This window comes from Phoxinus phoxinus (genome assembly GCF_949152265.1).
Source record: "Phoxinus phoxinus genome assembly, chromosome: 11".
NCBI classification, from domain to species: Eukaryota; Metazoa; Chordata; class Actinopteri; order Cypriniformes; family Leuciscidae; genus Phoxinus; species Phoxinus phoxinus.
This window is the reverse complement of record NC_136886.1, coordinates 33,104,747-33,125,498: the sequence shown is the minus strand read 5'-3', so window position 1 is coordinate 33,125,498 and position 20,752 is coordinate 33,104,747. Positions and strand designations below refer to the sequence as shown.

General features: G+C 38.7%; 1 protein-coding gene across 1 annotated transcript in view; it reads left to right on the top strand.

Moving 5' to 3' along the window:
• Positions 1-8,823: 8,823 nt before the first annotated feature.
• ptprfa (protein tyrosine phosphatase receptor type Fa) overlaps positions 8,824-20,752 on the top strand; it is a 229,810-nt gene continuing 217,881 nt past the window's right edge. Inside the window, exon 1 of the mRNA XM_079628592.1 lies at positions 8,824-9,159. The gene's annotated coding sequence lies outside the window, so the exon portion shown is untranslated. The remainder of the gene's footprint in view (positions 9,160-20,752) is intronic.

The window sequence follows — 20,752 nt, the reverse complement described above, 5'->3', positions numbered from 1 at the left end:
GAGCAGACTTCATACATCCACTGAAAATGACAAAACACCAGGTGGTGAAGTTAGTTACACTTGCTTTGATGTTTTGATATTCATACATTTTTAAGTGTGGCTTGAGAGTCCAAATACGTATTTGGTCCACTGTGTGATAAAGAATAGCTTCTTATGTATTGTGACTATATTTTTTGTATGTAATGTTTTAATGAAGAAAATCTATTCCTGTTTATTTAGATTTCTGCTTTTGAGCCAAAAATGAGGCAGTATGATCAAATTCTGTGTGGTGTTTCACACCCGTATCACCCTGAAGAGTGCAGGAGCCTGCAGAGCATTTCCCCATCAGTGACTTCTCAGTCTACAGCTGGCGTTCTTCAGCCACTCTGTTTCTTTAAACTTCAATTTAGCCTGAGCTCATTTGAAACTTGCTCATTTGAAAGGTTCAAGAAGCTTGTTTGCCTTGAAGCTCTGCCTCCTCTGTCCCTCTCGTACTCTTTCTGTCACTCTGTCATCAACACATACAGTAGAATCCTCCAACAAATCAACAGAACTTATTGGCTTGAGGTTTGAAAAAAATAATTTTTGGATTGAATCTCATGAAAACATGTCCCAGTCCCATTTTTAATAATAATAATTAAAAAAAATATGGGTTAGGGTATGGGTTATCATTATTATTATAAAAATAACTACAATATAATAAATATGATTATTATAATGGCACTTCATTTCAGTAGAAAATACAGATTCTATCGAATAAATACATGACTATTTAAATAATATTTCATTAAAATTCCATAGAATTTTGGGGGAAAAGTTTGAATGAATTTCCTGAAAACATGTCCCAGTCACAATTGTTATTATTATTGGTATGATTGTTATTAACATTATTATTATTATAAAAAAATACTACAAGATAATATAATTGAGCTTCTCAAATTCTTTTACTGTATTTTAATAGAAAATACTGTAATAAAATGATTAAAACCATGAATAAATACTTCACAATTTAAATAATATTTTAGTATTTTCTGTAATCTATATTACTTTTGGGGGGAATGTTCTTAATCATCCTGAAAATGTCACAAAAACATTTTTTTTTTGTAAAGCAAAATGATATTCTTATTTCTTTCATAATTTTTTAAAATATGACCAGGACACTGTCACTGACAAGGTTTGTGAGATTAATTTCTTAAGCAGTCACAGTTCTCAGTGTCTGAGCTTTATGTGATTTGCATATTAAATAAAAATGCTCCATTGGAAATAATTTGTTTTTATATAACATTCATCAACCTCAGAACCATAATAACCGAATCTGCCTTTATAGCCAGCGAGACTTCAAATTTAATTAAGGCATGAAAGAGCGGGTGGCCAATCCCCTTACTGACTTTGAAGACTCTTGAGCGCTAATGAAACTCTGGCAGCCCTGATGAGATTAGTGGGTGTGTTGCTGGCTTTAATTGAATTGTTGACCCCACCCATCCTCGTGTGCAGGTATAAAGTAATTGAGGAGCTTGATCTGGAGGTCAAAGGGCGCAGCAGGCTGTGAGAGTCAGACTCTGTCCCTAAGGGCTCGTCACGGATGACGGCGAGCTGTTGTTGTATTGTTTGCCATCTGTACGGTGCGGTGAGCTCACAGCACAGCCTGAATAATCAGCTTTATTAGAAAGAGGTCCTGACCCATCTGCTTTCAGTCAGTGATGATACGACTGTCTGCGCAGACAACACAACCAGTGCAATCCATTAGTGTGTGGAAACCCAAATGACATGGTAGTAAGAGAACAAAGAAATATCATGCAATGCATAATAAACTTAACGCTATGAATTAATCTAGTCGATTCAATCTGCACAAAAACAAGTTTTGTGTTTTATACGGCTACAAAGTCCCAGAGGCTTTTTTTTATTGCATTGCCTGTGAAAAGATACACTTAAAAGACATGCATACGCACAGTCAATGCATTCACATCTCGCTTTAAACTGATTGTGATTGATTGAGACGTTTGGCTTGTGTTTTCCAGGTTACGCATTACATGCATGTTCCTACATTTCCCTTCTGCAACTTTCACTCAATGTTTGTTTTTGGGGATTCTTAGTACTCGTGTTGTTGACAATGACAACACTGAGGATAAATAATGGTGACTAAAATAGACGACAGTTATAATATGTCACATATTCTACGATTTCCAACAGGATCAATGATCGCATGGCAACGTACAATCCGAGAAAAGATTCACTGCTTGACAAGTCGTGCACTATAAATAAGACATACTTGCAGATGCACAGCATAATTACACTTAAACATGCCATCTTAAAGCTGACATGTAGAATAAATGCCTGACGTCAAGTGAGATTTCCTATAGTATCTTGAAAAATGTGTTTCCAAAAACATCCACAATAATTGCCTTCTTCTCATGTCCCATTATCTGAACAATGTTACTGCCATTTACTTGACTGAGTTTGCTTTCTGTGCTTTATATTGTTGTGGCATTTACATATTTAGATATTCGCTTATTTTGGAGCAGAGCGTCGAGAATGTTTATTTCATTATTTTCAGAGCTGGCCTATTTGTCTGAGCATCAGCCCACTCAGGGGAACTGAGCTTCTGGGAGATTCAGATGAGCATTCAGTGTTTCGTTTTCCTGCGCCTTATCTCTTTCCCATGCGGAAGCCATGGATAAAAGATTTATGTCCTATAGGGCCTAAGCCATCAGCCCCCCCTCTGCTTTTTTTGGTTGTTTTTGTCTTGAAACCAAAGAAAGGAAATCATTTTTATTGAATGAAGTATTAAAAATCAATCTGTAATATCACAGCTCACTGCCAAAAATATTATCCTTTGTACCAATCTGAAATGCTTGAGAGGTTGTAAATGTCTGCTTATTTTGAAATGCTTGAGAGGCTGTTAATTTAAGAGGCAGCGCAGAAAAGAAATGTTTCCTCTGAAAGCGGAGATCAGGTGTGTGCACGGTAAACCGGATTGAACCCGATCACATTGTTCATGCAAACAGAGAATATGAGAAAATCCAATTTAAGGGCATGTGAATGCACATCAGTCTTTATGGGTAAAATTAATTATGTGATTGTAAATGAACTTAAGCCATTTGTCTTTAATAAACGTATTGTATTCTAAATAAGATTATGGGTGGGTCTGTACATTTTAATGAGCGATTGAATGACATAATCTGGTTTGAGTTCTATGCAAGGCTTGTTATAGAAATCAATACAGCATCTTCTGGCACCCTGCATGAGGTCAAGATATGGCATGTGTTTGTAATGTTACGCCTCCATTTCCAAGGATTGCAGTAAGTTGTAGCACAAGTGTTAAAATACTGAATACTACTAAATAACTGAGGTGATGACAAATCTATTCTCATACTGTACATAATTATAAGATTGATTATCTTTTTGTGTGTGTGTGCATGTGTTGATGTATCAACTTGGAACTTTGGCTATATGTAGTAAAAGACACTGACACACTTAGATAATTTTCGCAGACAACATTAAAACATTAATTATTAGTTATCCTTAGCTACCTTGACACTTTGATTCACACACTTCCATATACAATATACTGTGTTGTGTATTTACCTGTGTCAGCTGTGTTGTGTGTTTACCTGTGTCCGCTGTGTTGTGTGTTTACCTGTGTCCGCTGTGTTGTGTGTTTACCTGTGTCCGCTGTGTTGTGTGTTTACCTGTGTCCGCTGTGTTGTGTGTTTACATGTGTCCGCTGTGATGTGTGTTTATCTGTGTCCGCTGTGTTGTGTGTTTATATGTGTCCGCTGTGTTGTGTGTTTACCTGTGTCAGCTGTGTTGTGTGTTTACCTGTGTCAGCTGTGTTGTGTGTTTACCTGTGTCAGCTGTGTTGTGTTTACCTGTGTCAGCTGTGTTGTGTGTTTACCTGTGTCCGCTGTGTTGTGTGTTTACCTGTGTCCGCTGTGTTGTGTGTTTACCTGTGTCAGCTGTGTTGTGTGTTTACATGTGTCCGCTGTGTTGTGTGTTTACCTGTGTCCGCTGTGTTGTGTTTACCTGTGTCAGCAGTGTTGTGTGTTTACCTGTGTCAGCTGTGTTGTGTGTTTACCTGTGTCAGCTGTGTTGTGTGTTTACATGTGTCCGCTGTGTTGTGTGTTTACCTGTGTCAGCAGTGTTGTGTGTTTACCTGTGTCAGCTGTGTTGTGTGTTTACCTGTGTCAGCTGTGTTGTGTGTTTACCTGTGTCAGCTGTGTTGTGTGTTTACCTGTGTCAGCTGTGTTGTGTTTACCTGTGTCAGCTGTGTTGTGTGTTTACCTGTGTCCGCTGTGTTGTGTGTTTACCTGTGTCCGCTGTGTTGTGTGTTTACCTGTGTCAGCTGTGTTGTGTGTTTACATGTGTCCGCTGTGTTGTGTGTTTACCTGTGTCCGCTGTGTTGTGTTTACCTGTGTCAGCAGTGTTGTGTGTTTACCTGTGTCAGCTGTGTTGTGTGTTTACCTGTGTCAGCTGTGTTGTGTGTTTACATGTGTCCGCTGTGTTGTGTGTTTACCTGTGTCAGCAGTGTTGTGTGTTTACCTGTGTCAGCTGTGTTGTGTGTTTACCTGTGTCAGCTGTGTTGTGTGTTTACCTGTGTCCGCTGTGTTGTGTGTTTACCTGTGTCAGCTGTGTTGTGTGTTTACCTGTGTCAGCTGTGTTGTGTTTACCTGTGTCCGCTGTGTTGTGTGTTTACCTGTGTCCGCTGTGTTGTGTGTTTACCTGTGTCAGCCGTGTTGCGTGTTTACATGTGTCTGCTGTGTTGTGTGTTTACCTGTGTCCGCTGTGTTGTGTGTTTACCTGTGTCAGCTGTGTTGTGTGTTTACCTGTGTCAGCTGTGTTGTGTGTTTACCTGTGTCCGCTGTGTTGTGTGTTTACCTGTGTCCGCTGTGTTGTGTGTTTACCTGTGTCAGCTGTGTTGTGTGTTTACATGTGTCCGCTGTGTTGTGTGTTTACCTGTGTCCGCTGTGTTGTGTGTTTACCTGTGTCAGCTGTGTTGTGTGTTTACCTGTGTCCGCTGTGTTGTGTGTTTACCTGTGTCCGCTGTGTTGTGTGTTTACCTGTGTCAGCTGTGTTGTGTGTTTACATGTGTCCGCTGTGTTGTGTGTTTACCTGTGTCCGCTGTGTTCTGTGTTTACCTGTGTCCGCTGTGTTGTGTTTACCTGTGTCAGCAGTGTTGTGTGTTTACCTGTGTCAGCTGTGTTGTGTGTTTACCTGTGTCAGCTGTGTTGTGTGTTTACATGTGTCCGCTGTGTTGTTTGTTTACCTGTGTCAGCAGTGTTGTGTGTTTACCTGTGTCAGCTGTGTTGTGTGTTTACCTGTGTCAGCTGTGTTGTGTGTTTACCTGTGTCAGCTGTGTTGTGTGTTTACCTGTGTCCGCTGTGTTGTGTGTTTACCTGTGTCAGCTGTGTTGTGTGTTTACCTGTGTCAGCTGTGTTGTGTTTACCTGTGTCCGCTGTGTTGTGTGTTTACCTGTGTCAGCTGTGTTGCGTTTACATGTGTCAGCTGTGTTGTGTGTTTACCTGTGTCAGCTGTGTTGTGTTTACCTGTGTCCGCTGTGTTGTGTGTTTACCTGTGTCAGCTGTGTTGCGTGTTTACCTGTGTCCGCTGTGTTGTGTGTTTACCTGTGTCAGCTGTGTTGTGTGTTTACCTGTGTCAGCTGTGTTGTGTTTACCTGTGTCCGCTGTGTTGTGTGTTTACCTGTGTCAGCTGTGTTGTGTGTTTACCTGTGTCCGCTGTGTTGTGTGTTTACCTGTGTCCGCTGTGTTGTGTGTTTACCTGTGTCAGCTGTGTTGTGTGTTTACCTGTGTCAGCTGTGTTGTGTTTACCTGTGTCCGCTGTGTTGTGTGTTTACCTGTGTCAGCTGTGTTGTGTGTTTACCTGTGTCAGCTGTGTTGTGTGTTTACCTGTGTCCGCTGTGTTGTGTGTTTACCTGTGTCCGCTGTATTGTGTGTTTACCTGTGTCAGCTGTGTTGTGTGTTTACATGTGTCCGCTGTGTTGTGTGTTTACCTGTGTCCGCTGTGTTGTGTTTACCTGTGTCCGCTGTGTTCTGTGTTTACCTGTGTCCGCTGTGTTGTGTGTTTACCTGTGTCCGCTGTGTTGTGTGTTTACCTGTGTCCGCTGTGTTGTGTGTTTACCTGTGTCCGCTGTGTTGTGTGTTTACATGTGTCCGCTGTGTTGTGTGTTTACCTGTGTCCGCTGTGTTGTGTGTTTACATGTGTCCGCTGTGTTGTGTGTTTACCTGTGTCCGCTGTGTTGTGTGTTTACCTGTGTCAGCTGTGTTGTGTTTTACCTGTGTCCGCTGTGTTGTGTGTTTACCTGTGTCCGCTGTGTTGTGTGTTTACCTGTGTCCGCTGTGTTGTGTGTTTACCTGTGTCAGCAGTGTTGTGTGTTTACCTGTGTCCGCTGTGTTGCGTGTTTACCTGTGTCCGCTGTGTTGCGTGTTTACCTGTGTCCGCTGTGTTGTGTGTTTACCTGTGTCAGCTGTGTTGCGTGTTTACATGTGTCTGCTGTGTTGTGTGTTTACCTGTGTCCGCTGTGTTGTGTGTTTACCTGTGTCAGCAGTGTTGTGTGTTTACCTGTGTCCGCTGTGTTGTGTGTTGTTTTAAATTGACAAACATGTGTAATTCAGAGAACAGTTCAGACGGAATAAAAAGATAAGTTGTCTCTCTCCATTGACTACCATTCATATTTTTTCAGAAATAAGGTCCCATGAGCCGGAGGCGGAGGGGAGGGACTTAGGCTCTCTATAGAACAGGCAGTTCTGGTCCTCAAATCTGATTGGTCAATTCCAGCACATTCCAAGAGTGCTGATAACAGACCACAAGCACTGGGACTTTTAACTGTTAGTATCACTCCTCTTATCTATATTTGTTCCACACAGATTTTAGTCTGTGTATTAATAGTGGGAATTTTAAAGTGACAGGTTACATTGTAACGCCAGGTGACTCTTTGAAAGTGAGTCATTGACTCATTCACTCAACCGATTCGTTCAAAAACACAGATTCATTGAGGAAATGGTAATTTTGCTTTGGCTTCTGAACTATTTTCGTTGGTTGAGCAAACTCTGAAACCAATAGGCTAGGCTATATGCAGGGCTTTGACATAAACTCCCACCAAATGTGGGTGGATTTCAGCAGTGTTGTATAATATAGTCACTCCAACCTCAGCGTGCAGGTTACGTGTTTCTTACAACATCTCAGAGCAAGTTCACAGTAAATGCAACTCAGTGTATGTTTGTTCGGGTTTCCAGTAACATGCATTTGAGAACGCATATAAAGTATGACGGCGCGCCATGTTTCATAGCGAATTGTTACACTGTTATCATTAACGTGTGGAGCTCGTATCAGCAGCTCGGTAAATAAACTCCATCTTACATTTACATTTAAGCATTTGGCAGACACTTTTATCCAAAGCGACTTACATTGCATTTCAAGGTACACATTTACACTCTTATCAGTTCTTGCTTTCCCTGGGAATCGAACCCATGACCTTGGCGTTGCAACGCTCTACTATTTGAGCCACAGTTCATAATGTTCATCTGGGAACACAACATGTGCCATTTTTTTTTTTTACCAGATTTATAGCACACATCATTTAAAACCTATACCAACACAGGAGAACACATAAATATGTTTATAAATAAGCAAATTGTTGTTCATCACGATTTCATAATAAAAGTTCAGACCCTCGCTCTGAGTTTGCAGGTTTTGATGTCCACGTGTTCTTGCATTTCTATCAAATAGAAGTGGCCAAAGATTAAGTGGACATTTGATGATGCTGTACAGTGTAACAACAACAACAATCACCAGGCTGTCGTCGCCCTCTACGGGCATTTGTTACAGTACGTAATTTACACAAGCTGATTGTGTTTACTTTATTATGTATTTTAACAGTATTGTTCAATAAAAGCAAATTATTGCTTGCTTTTGACATTTGATTTATTTGAAACAGTTATTGTTGCCTTTGATGCCTCATTATTATTTAAGCATTTTAAGTGTATTCCAAGTATTTTAAGTTTACTTTAAAGACTGTCATTCATTAAGTATATATTTATTACTACAACAAAATATTCTGATTACTCGATTAATCATCAAAATAATTAACTGATTACTCATTACCAAAATAGGCCTAATCATTAGTGATAATCCTAAATTAGTTAAGCCTATTTAAAAATGTACCTGCATTGTTTTGCATTTTGTGACTTTCTGTCGAATAAAATACGATTTTTCCAGTCAAATATTTCGTAATTATAATATAATTTCCTTCTCTCATGAACCAAATATCATGTATCATATTGTGAGCTAAGTGTATCATCACACCCCTAATAAAACATAATTTCCCTACAACAAATTTGTGGCTAGTGAAAATGCTGAGTGGCTAGTAACTTTGGTCAACCACTAGCCACAGTGGCTGTTGAGCAAAAAAAGTTTATGTCAAGCCCTGAATGATACATAAACACATTTTAGCGTGTCTATATTGCTTTTCCATATTTGTGTTCTCCGCCAGTGAAAACCGTTCCAACATAAGTCATCAAGCTTTACATGTCAGAAATGTCACTGAGAAACTTGTGAGGGGTCCATATTTTTTTCTGAAAACGAGGACATGCCAGCAAACACAGCGCACAAAGCAGTTTGTCTTGACACTGCTCTTTTTTTATCAGGTGGCAATGATGACACCGTTTCTTGGGATGCCCTAGAAAACGATGTAAAACATGAAAAACGCCCACACACACGTATACTGTACAGGACGCTTCCGGTGTCCGGTGTGGAGAATGAAGCGCATCAGTGCGCGCGCGCGTGTGTGTGTGTGTGTGTGTGAGCGCGCGACAGACTGAGCGCAAATCTAGAGCTTGCGAGGGGAGCGCGAAACCTGTCCGCACAGTGCGCGAGGAGAAGAGAGCTCCACTATGAAAGCCGGTCCCGAAAATACTCTTATTATTCTATGAAAAAGGACCTTTTCACAGGCAGAGCACGTTCTTGGAGGATATATTATACTTGAATTTTCTTCTCTGTGCACGCGCAAGGTGTCTGCTGTGAAGAAGAAAAATCGGGATTTGAGTCAGGGGCTGCTGAACTGAGGAGGATTTTATCCTGTTTCACTTCTGAGGAGAAAATAGTCTCGGCTGATGCCAACGACAAGAGAAAATATCAAAACGACACTAACCAATGAGGCACTGAAGAGTAAGTTGAGCTTTTTAAAAGCATTTCGGTTACCGTTCAAATGTGTTGTAATGTTTTTAATTTTATTTGGGAAGCCCAGTTGTTGTTCGACCTGTCAGTTGTCAGGTGACATTCATTGGAACCTAATTTGGCTAATCTTTCTTTCTCTCTTTTTTATATAGAGATGATGTTCGATTAATATTTGATTAACACATATTAATATCTATAGTTAGAGACCTGCAGTCTAATGGCTTGTCAGTTTGGTTTTGTATACGCTCGTCTCGTGATCAGATATCACTTGGTGGCACTTGTCAGATCTTTAACTTTAAGATTTTGATATATTTATTATGTTAAAAAAAGGTTCAAATCTGCTCGGAGACGTTGAATTGTGACCTATATAATGCGTATAATATGGACAAACCCACCCGTTGGGTTTAAAAATGTACGTAATTAAAAAATTTAAACCAAATGTTGGGTTTGTCCATATTTGACCCACACATGGGTTAAAATAACCCAGCATTTTTTAGAGTGTAAAGCTGCTTATTACCGTGTTAAGTACGTAATACAAATGAAGTAGGCTACGTGTGATTGCGTGAGTGTTATTCTGATTGATTGTAGGCTACATTATCCTTATTCGGATTGATCTTATAGTTAATTATATGAAAGTGTAAAACGTGTTCCACATAATGTAAAGTGTTGCCATGGTCTGTTGGTTATGTGATGAGCTGTCAGTTTGTGTAACGTTAGTCTGGATGAGAGAAACTGGAGGAGCTGCAGCACTGAGTCATGGGCAGGTCCATCTCTCCGTCTCAAATCACATGATCTTCTGTTCACTTCGCTAAGGACAATATTTTCATGTCAAAGACAGACAGTTTTTGAAGTATGATAATGTAGTTGCAGTGGACTGATAATTGGAGGGACATGCATATCAACCCCAATCTCCTATGAGATAGGCTATAGCCTACTATAAAACCATCGTGTCTGTAGAAATTGTTGACGTTTCCATATGAAAATAATAAATAGACGATAACTAATTATTGTCTACATGCGCTAAATTAGTTTAAACCCCCGTTTTAGCTGAAAAGAAACGATCAGGGTGGAGGGATAGGTTTGCAGGGATGACATTTATAATTTTCCCTTTTAATTGGAGATTTTTAGGAGTGTGATTCACTACATGTGACTCTTTATTTTTTGAATACGCACTTTCGATATCGTGTATTCTATTGACAAATAGGCTAAAATAGACATGCCTATAATAGATAGAAAAAGCAATATATAGAAAGATGCAGGTTTATTCAGAGAGAGAGAGAGAGAAAGAGAGAGAAATATATATTCATGATATAGGCTAATGGCAGAAATTATTCTAAAGTTTTTTTTTTCTGATATAATGATTTTTCTCCAGTGGCTTCAAGGTTTTGCTCTAACATCATAATACTGTAAACATATAATGCTATTATAAAAGAGGAGGGGTTGTCTCATCATAAGCAGATAACCATTTTAAAACGCAATCAATTGCCTTTATTGGTACGATTAGCCTATGTTATGAAAGATTAAACTGTCCAGTTGTTACATATATTTTTTACCAAATTTGACCCCTAAATGGCTTTTGTTGATTTATCCTAATGCAGTCATAGTTAGCCTGTATTAAAAAAGATAATTTAAATGTTAACATTTTTAGGTAACCTTACAAAATCTTTTTACAGTGATGCTTCCAGTTGACAAAAAAATAGACTTGTTCTACCAATCCAGCGTTGGTTGTCTTTAATTTATTTTAATTCATTTTTGAGTAGTGTTTATATCATTGATGCGCGCCAGGCCTGAACATCTGTATCCGTTTTGAACCTAAGCTGATGATTTCCAACTCTGGGTGGAGATGTGGAGGCCTGCCTCTGTACAAATGCAGAGAAAACACAGATTCAGCTAATTAGATGTTGGAGAGCGGCTCTTGTACTCTATCCAGACAGCATCTCTCTTGCTCTTTCTCTCTTTTAGCAGCTCTGCCCATGCTCTTTTAGGCTCTCCATGCTGATAAATGATGTGTAATTTCAGTAATGAGTGGGAGTGTAAACATATGTGGAGAGAGGTAGTTCCCCCCTCCACCTTTATTTGATGATGTACCGCAGTTTCTCCACACCACGACACAGTGATGCAGCAGGTAAACCTCCTCACAGTAATGGCAAGTGCATCTGCGCATTGAACATCTATCTCTCTAGTAACGAAGGTGTCTGAAATACGACTTGGATGACATATCGTGAGGTCAGTGTTCGTGCAGATTGAAAACATGAGTGATAGGGCTGGTGACGTACACATCTCACGCTCTGTATTTCCTGAGAATCGGTTTGCTTTTCAGTTTTCACATGTCATGAGCTTGTAAACTGCATCATATGGAATAACTGTTCATGAGGAAAGGACCAGAAGACCCGTAGCACATCGTAAAGTGTGTAAATTGACCAATCTGCAGACCAGTCGTAGTGCTCACATTCACTCCATCCAGTGCACTATTACAGAGCGGCTAGGGTTTTCAATTACCCTTGCTTTAGTTTGTTGTTCGACCAGAGTCTCAAAGGCAGTCCTTTTGTTTCATCCCAGCATAGATCAAGGGCCAGACTCAATCAGTGGGACTTATAGACAGACACAATAGTCACATGCTGCTACAAAACAAGCGGACCGCAATCTGTAACAAGTAAATCAATCTGTAATATAATAGGGCCATTCACATCTTATGTCTGTTTCACAATGCACGCACCAGTAAAGCAACATTAGCTTGAGCCATTAGGTCAATAAATACAATCCCATTTCAGATTCTGAACGTTTTGTATATGTGATGAACCCTAAACGTTGCAATCCAATTCACATAAAAGTTCACATGTTCCTTACATGTATTCCAAACAAAACTTCAAAACCGCCACGTTAGAAACAGAGAAAGCCACCACTGTAATGGAGCTACCACAGGTATAGTTGTAGTTTTTACCTGGATTACATATCTAAAAAGAAGCTGACATGTATGTCATAAGAGCTGTTTTAGCAAATATTTAGTATATTTTATTCAGTTCACAGACCAGTTTGTAAAACATAAGATTTGCACTTTCGTATGACGTTAAACGAATGTAAAGATGTGCACCAAGGCACTGCACATTTTGTAACATATAGTGCGTCATAAATTATTCACATGACATGATGATTGTATTTAAGCACAAAGCAGAGGAGAATAGCACAGCATATATTCGCCTCTGTCATTTTCCCATGAATGCAAGACACGGGGAAACCCTAAATATGGGTCTTAAAGCACCAGACCATTGCAAGAGAGAGGTATTCTTGGATTTGTTTGATAAAATAGTCAGATTGAAGCATTTATATGCTTAATCTTTTCCAGTTGATTATTTCAGGTCTGCACCACCCCTTTCAATCTGATCTAAAAAAAATTGGATAAAATCGAATTGATTGAGGTGTTTTAATCAATCTCATTATTTGGGGGAAATTTAGATTTTGAGAATTGTTACTTGAAAGTTAATTGATTGTACTTCCATTCCGTTGTACTTATTTGATTGTTCCTCTATTGGTCCTTGTAACTTGATTGTCATAAAATCTAATTTCCATGAGCAGGGCATCACATTTACATCCAAATTGTAATGAATCTAAACCCAAACCCTAAAGTGCAAATTTTGAACTATAAAATCATTTGCATCTAGTGGCAATGCACCAGCTTCATTTGACCAGTCATCCGAGATTGTCTCTTGAACACATTCCACCGCATTAACCAGAACTGTTTTTGTCCTTGTTAAAGTTCTGCTTTTAACATTTTAAACTCTGACACATGCATTGCTGCACTGACAGCATTACAGTCAGCACCATTTTAGTGCTGACAGCTAGGACAACTCTTACATTTTCTGAAGCTCCACATGCCAGGCTTAAGACTTAAGACACATACTGTTCAAGTGTAAAACAAAAATGCATTTCTAGCTGTTCATTCAGTTGAAAGTAAAATATATGATAGACCGCTTGCAGTTCTCACAACTTATAATACAAAACATACAGACAGTTTGGCAGGCTGGATAGAGGCCAGTACATTATAACAGAAAATACACAAGAAACAAACTGCTTTTGATAAAACACAACTCTAGTGAGCTGTGAGTAATAAGCTTTAACACTGAAATCTAACAAGACTTGAAGTGTGCTTTGCATTAATCATGCCAGAAGTGGTTGTAAATGGGACTTTAGTTAGTCCGTGTGGACAAATGGACATGTTTAGTTGAATTTAAGCGTTTCATTAAGGCTCTGTAATTAGTTAGCAAATTCTGTCCAAGATGTAAAGCACACCATATATTTTAAGGTATACAGGTAGACTCCAGAATCATTTTTCATTGTTTATTTCACAATATATTTTAAGGTATACAGGTAGACTACAGAATAATTTTTCATTGGTTTTCAAAAGCATGTCTTGTGTACCCAGTTGGCATGTGTTAGCTTACATACTGATGTTTTGAAACATCTGCAGTTATCAGCCGATTCCAAGATATTCCAAGTATATTATTTGTTAGAAAACATTTGATCTGCCAATGTGTAAAAGTTGGAAATACAGTTTACACCTACACTACTTTTGTTCAGTATATAATTTTCACGACCATAATGTCTTTGTTTGAAATGGCTTCATATTCAGCTATTTATCAAAACAGGCAGGTGTAAATTACTTGAGAAAAAGGTAAATGAGAAATCAGAACTAACAGAAAGGAAAGCAATGAGCCAAACAACACAAACACCTTTTGTATTTATCACTTTCAGACCAGACTTATTTATTGGCTAGGGTGGCCTGTGATGAAGTTGTCTGTTTCTCACCCTGGTCTGTGCATCTATTAAAGACTGCGAAGGCCCTAAACATGCATCAATACGAGTAGCATTAAGAAGTCTGGTTGAAGAAAAGCAACTGTTTAGCATTTATTGTGCTGAGTCACTATACTGAGAGTTTGCAGTTACATGAATGTTAACGTCTAATCATATTGAATAGAACCATAACTTTGTAACTTTTCAGCATAAATAACAGTAAAATACATTGTAATGTGAAGCAATAAAAAAATCTATCTATCTATCTATCTATCTATCTATCTATCTATCTATCTATCTATCTATCTATCTATCTATCTATCTATCTATCTATCTATCTATCTATCTATCGTCTGTCTGTCTGTCTGTAGCCTTGTGAAATACTTTGTAGAAACAGTAAAGGCGGAAAACATGTCTGTCTGTCTGTCTGTCTGTCTGTCTGTCTGTCTGTCTAATACTTTGTAGAAACAGTAAAGGCAGAGAAACATGTCTTTTCTGTCTGCACTGTGAGAGCTGCTCACGCTCTGCATATCATTTGTTGTCATGAGAAAGACTGACTGGTGAAAAACTCTCTTCTGTCAGGCCCTACTGAACATCTCCCACAATGCCTCAATGCAGACATATATCCTCTCTTCTGTTTCCTTTAATGAATAACACTTTCCCTACATTCTCTCTCACTTTTTCACAACTTTGTGCGGCATGTGCGGTAGAGAGAATCTGGTAAAAATTCTGTTTTAGACTAAAGCCAGGTGTGCTAACAAGGCAGTTGGCACAATAGTGCAGGCGTCTTTTTGTTCTAGCTCAGTGATGAAAAGACAAAACTCCTACAAAACATTTTACTTATTTAAATCACTTTTGACTGCGCACTTGCTTTTTGCTTTCGCGATCACTTGTAGGCTAATCTGTGTTTAGGGAGTTTTTTTTTCAACTTTTTTTTTTGCGGTAGTGTAATGTTATCTTGTTAAAATGGATTTCATAAAATAGGTATCGAAAAAAGTATTGTTCAGGAACCGGTATCAAAGTCAAGATATTGAATATTTGTGCAAAATACCCAGCCCTAGTAATAACTCTAATTATAGGAGTTGCTGGTCTGTTCTGATAGGGAGCAGTAAGGAAAGCAGCAGGAAAAAAACAGTTAATAAAATGTAACTAACCATATAATCATGCATAGACTTTTTGTCGATGTCAAAGGCTGTGACCAATCAAACTGTACTCTACTTGTATTGTGTGTGTACAGTATATCACTTCATATCAAACTAATGCATTTTTTCTGGTGCTTGGAAGGATCCTAAATGTGTGAACATATAGATAGCACATAACTGCCACTAACAGTACAGATGTCGCCTCCTCTAGTATCTGTTAAAGACACACATCTGTGTCACAAGCATTCAGTTTAACAGCAACCAAATATCTTTAGGCCTATCGAATACAGCAATGTCATGTATCTGTGTTGACAGTTCCCTAAATGTGCTTTCTTTAAGAGAGCGATTCTTAGATGGATCATCTTTTAATCCTCAATCCCAAGGCTGTTGATTAGATTGTCTGAGGCCAAATGAGTGTCGGATGACTTTCATTACAGTCATTAATCCATCAGTTGAGTTTCAAAGAGGCTCTGACATGTCTCAAATTAGGATGGAGTGGAGCACAACTCCGGTTTGATGTTCTGACTGTTCGTATTTGTAGGTACTCTGAACGATTCGAGAATATGAGCGTGTGTGTTTTATGAGCCGTGTCCTTCGAAGGCGATCTGCAAGTGACCAGCCACTCTGTCTTTTTATGGGAGTTTTATGGAGCCTCTTCCAGATGGTGGATAGATAGGTGTTAGATTGTGACTGCTATAATAGGCCACAGGACAAAGTGGTCCATCTCTGGCCTTGACACGCTCTGGGGATTGAAACTCAAGAGTGTATATATATCAAGCCACCGCTGGTTAATAAAATATTCCATCATATCTGTCAGCAGGAATGCTTTTTGTGCTCAAGTCTGAAGTGCCCAAGGCTATCTGTGAAGCACGGGGACTGATGAAGTCATTGTTTCTTTAGATGTGATCATCTTGAATCATCAATTTACAGTGCTTACTGTAGCTTTTATATCCTTTCCAATAACTATGTGAACTGTTAAGTAAACAACAATTTCAGACTTTTTGAAAGCTTCAAAAAATATTTAATTGTGACTTTTCTGCTTTTGTTTTCCTTTTTCCTCTTAAGCCAGTTCATATGACATTTCTTTTTCAGGATAAAAAGCCGTGGATCTCAAAAATAGAAACATTAAACTGTCAAAGTCATATTCTCATGTCAAAATGATGATGTATGCATGCTTTGTGTTCATGTCTGTTTATGTTTTGGTGTCAGAATCCGATAGAAAGCAGTAATTGATCATTTCGAGACTCATGCAAACACTTGAATGATCTGATGTAGTTATCTCACACTCATGATGGATAGATAGAAGCAGGGTGTGTTCATGAACCAATTGTGCTATTTAGAGAGCAAATCCCACCATACACTTAGCCTGGTTATGTTTTAATTAATGTGAGGTGTGTCGGCACTGAGAAATGAGGTCGCCCCCCTCCTCAACCCCTTTATCCCCTCATGTTCGGCAGAACCCTAAACCTGCTCTGCAGGTGAGCATTGATGAAAGAAGCGAATGATTCATGAGCTCACCTGCCTGCCTCCCCCTCTGAGACGCGGCCAACTGCAGGCATTATCAGGAGTAAATGGGTCTGAAAACGCTTCGGCCAGGACAGGCCGTACGGCTCGTGATTTATTGGCCATGATGCTGCAAATAGTTAGTCGTGTTACCAGAGGGATATAAGCATTTTCATGGCCACAGTTCAAGTTTATTTCAGATATAAATTCTGGGAGACGTGGGAAGGAAAAAAGCCTCGGTAAATTTATGACAAGAGAGATGTTGTTTGCAAGCGGTCAGCAGGAAGCGTTTCTTTAACAAACCAAGGACAAGGATGAACGACTGTTTGGGTCTTTTACCTTGCATTTTTGTCAAGAGCTTTGTTAAAGATGTTTTCCAGGAAAACAAGAACATTTGTAGACCTTAAAAATGGGATGGAGATAAAATTCTGAATTCAGAACTTCCCAAAAGTGACAATCATAATAGTTAAACTTTCTAGAAAATAAATCGCATGCACCTGCCGTTTAGTGTTTTTTAGTGGTCACAGTTGTTTCATGCACCATGGAGAACAATTAACTAGGGGTGTGCATGAATAGTCGAATATTCGATCTGTTATTATTATTCGAAAAATAAAAATACTATTCGAATTTTACTGCATTGCTGGCCAAGCACTATAACTCGCAGTTACAATTATATGCACTGGGTGGCGCTGTGGAGCGTGTTTAACAAGTTGTATTTGATTTAACAAGTTGTATATTGTATTTGATCACATAATGTCACGAAGTTTGAAATCACTTAGATGAAAATGATCTTCCTAAATTATCTTACAAAATGAAATTACTTTTGATCAAATTAATTCATGAAACTGAGTTATAATATCAGCACCACAATGAGAAATCGCTTGAAATCCAAACACCAGTCGAAAGAGGAAAGACAGCTGTCCATCACTTTATTCACAACAAAGCGCAGCTGTACTCAGAGTGAGCCGAGATGATACCTTATCAGATAGCAAAGTGATGAAGACGTGCTTTAAGTTTCGTCGAGGGAGACCGGTTTAAGAACAGAAAACACAAAGTGCTGTTAGAAACTTTGCACCGCACATCATTCACTTTTTGTCTCTGCAACGTCTATCAGCGCAGCGCGTTTTCTCACAGAGAATGTGGATATTATTGTTTTTCTCAACATGAACATGTGAAACAATATAAACACGATGATGATCATATGCTGGCTCGAGTGTATAATAGGCTTGCTGCGATAGTCGGTGTTGCCGGTGTTCAACCACTTGCCCACCACGGCATTGACCCCCACCTTCGTTTAGATTTTTTATAGTTATAAAAATAATTTAGTTCAGTTAGAGAACAGACACCCAGCAAGCAATTGCCGTCATTTCACCGTCTAGGTTAACTATAGACCCGATATAGTCCGGCTATGAGTAACACACTTCTAGCCAAAATAACCTTGAATTTGGTTACATGTCGTTTTTGGCAAAATAACTTGAGATGTATGATATTCCATCACGTAAGCAAGGTAAACAGTGATTACAAGGTGTTTGGTTTCATTTCTTCACTCATTTAATTTCTTTGTTATCTAATTGATGAGTAGTCTATTTATGGGCTATGGTTTAGACATCTATACAATTTTCTCTGACAGCTCAAATTTTGCCTTGTTTTAGCCTAGACGTCTGGGCTGTGTTTGGACGGCTATTAAACGTCTTTTAAAATGAGAAATTGCTTGCTGGGATACTATTTAAAACAAAACGTGTCTGCTCAATTCAGCATGAGCTGAATGAGACTCACAGCACAGATCAGCAGCAGGATTCAGATTTCACCACTTCGCCCATTTTGACTGACATGACGACGGCGGAAGATTTGGTTTCAGAGCGAAAAGTAAAAACGCCTTTGTCATTGTACTGTTTTGTTGTTGTGTTTTTCATTAAGATTAATAATGAACCCACCATTCAAACAATTGCCGCTCCCGAATTGGCGCTAATTTGAAACCCAAAAGTAAGATTCTATTATTTTTTTATGAGCCCAAATATTCAAATACAATATTGCTGAAAAATGCTCATCCCTACAATTAACATTTCTAACATGTGATGGGAGAACGATGGTAAAGGAGCTTTGGTGGCAGTGATCAGCACGTTGTGAATGAAAACATCACTCTTCTCTCTGGTCCTTCTCTTTCTCTCTCTCTCTCTGCTTGTCAATGCTTAGAAACTGTGTTTAATGTATGTGATCGATCTCTGCACAGCTGGCTGGACAGGATCGCATTTCCCTTCCACTTTACAGCATGTCTCAAGGGGAGGAAAACATTTACCTCACATTAGACATGGACATGAAGATCCTGTTTACTGGATGACTGAGCCTTTGTATTAATTATTTACCTCACATTGCGGAACAAATCATATTATCAGAGAGAAAACGTGCAGGACTGTGCTGCGTTTTCAGGAGAATCACTTCATAGATCGACATTATCCACTGTTGTGTATTTACATTTGCATCCATGTTGACCTTGAAATGCCTAGCTTTTTTATTTGACATGTTGCAATGTTCTTCCTTAACTTTTGCAGATTTGGTTGCCAATTTTCCGTAATACTTTGTGCTTCATCATCCCTGTTCGAATGGGACTAGTTTGCCAAGGGGTCGTCAAGAGAAATGTGTGTTTCACAGCTGTACTTTGTGATTTTAATCCTGTCCGAATCTGCAAAGTCTGTGTTTTTCTCACACAACCTCTTAGACAAACTCAACGGTCCTCTGGGAAATCTAATCCCATCAGAAAGCGAATGTCTGTGATTGCTGATGTTGTATTATCCCAATGCTTCTCATGTGTTTTTGACCATTCATAATAAATTAAAACCATATCAACAAATAATAAATTAAAAGACATATATACGTGACGCACGCACAGCACACGACCTTCTGTAACGACCACGACTAGGAAACACACTTCTGTAATAAACTCGGTTGTTAGTCCCGTACATGAAATCACAGACGTCGAGTGATACGAATTGAATAACGAATTGTAACTCAAACATTGTTTAGAAAATTATTACCATCCGAATAGTGCTTTATATCTAGAAATGTAGTATTCACAGTTATTTCCAAGACTAGCTGTTTGACAGATCTTAATATGTTACATATTGTAAATATATTACAACACTTCTTGTGTTTTATAAATATATACTTATATAAAACGCTTTATATTTACTAAAAACATAAAATTCTGACTCAATTAATTAACTTTCATCTAGTTCCATTACAGAACATAAAAAAGTCAGATCTGAGCCTTATGCAAAACTCTGATCCCTTTGTTTTACAGTGTAACCAAGAACTGCCATTCATTGACCATGCATATAAACACACCACAAGATAAATATTTAAAGGACATCTTATTGGATGTGTCACAGTTAGTACCGTTCCTTTAACAAGTAGTTTGTCCTGTTAGTCCTGTGGTTAATGTTAAATGCCTCTGTGTGAGTGGATCCTTTTGGGCCATCTCTGTAAATACTGTCTTTAGCTTGAAGTCATTTGTAGTGTGACACCAGAGAGAGCCTAAATGAAGGCTAACTTTGAATAATGGCAGATTCTCTTGGGCCTTGACAGTTTAAACCATCCTATATTGATTGAGAATAAACACATTTGCAACACATGGACTTTAATCCATTTTTGTCTTGGCTAATGAAACAGTTCTCCAATTAAAAATGAAATTATTGCCGTTTTAAAGCACTTAGTTACTCTTGAATCTCAAGCAATGCCAAGGTCATGTATCTTCGATTCCCAGAGAATGCATAAGCTGATCAAATGTGTAGCTTGAATGCAGTGCAAATTGCTTTGGATGAAAGCATCTGCCAAATGCATAAATCTAAATGTAATTGCATTTAAAAGTAACTACTAGCTGAGTTCCTGTAGCTCATTTGGAGAAGCGTGGCGCTATTCCCACAATCAGATAAAATTTGAATGCATAAATCAAAATGTTTCTGCTGTAAGTTGATTTGAACAAAAGCCAATGGGTGAATGTACCTCTAAAGCTTGGTTTTGTTTCTTGGAAACCAATAAAAGATGTTCATCACTCAACATAGCAATTGTTTTTGCATTTCGCATTGCTATTCAGATGAAATCCCAAAGACTGTCATTAATGTCTGACCAGTAAAAGACAGGCCAATTTAGGACAA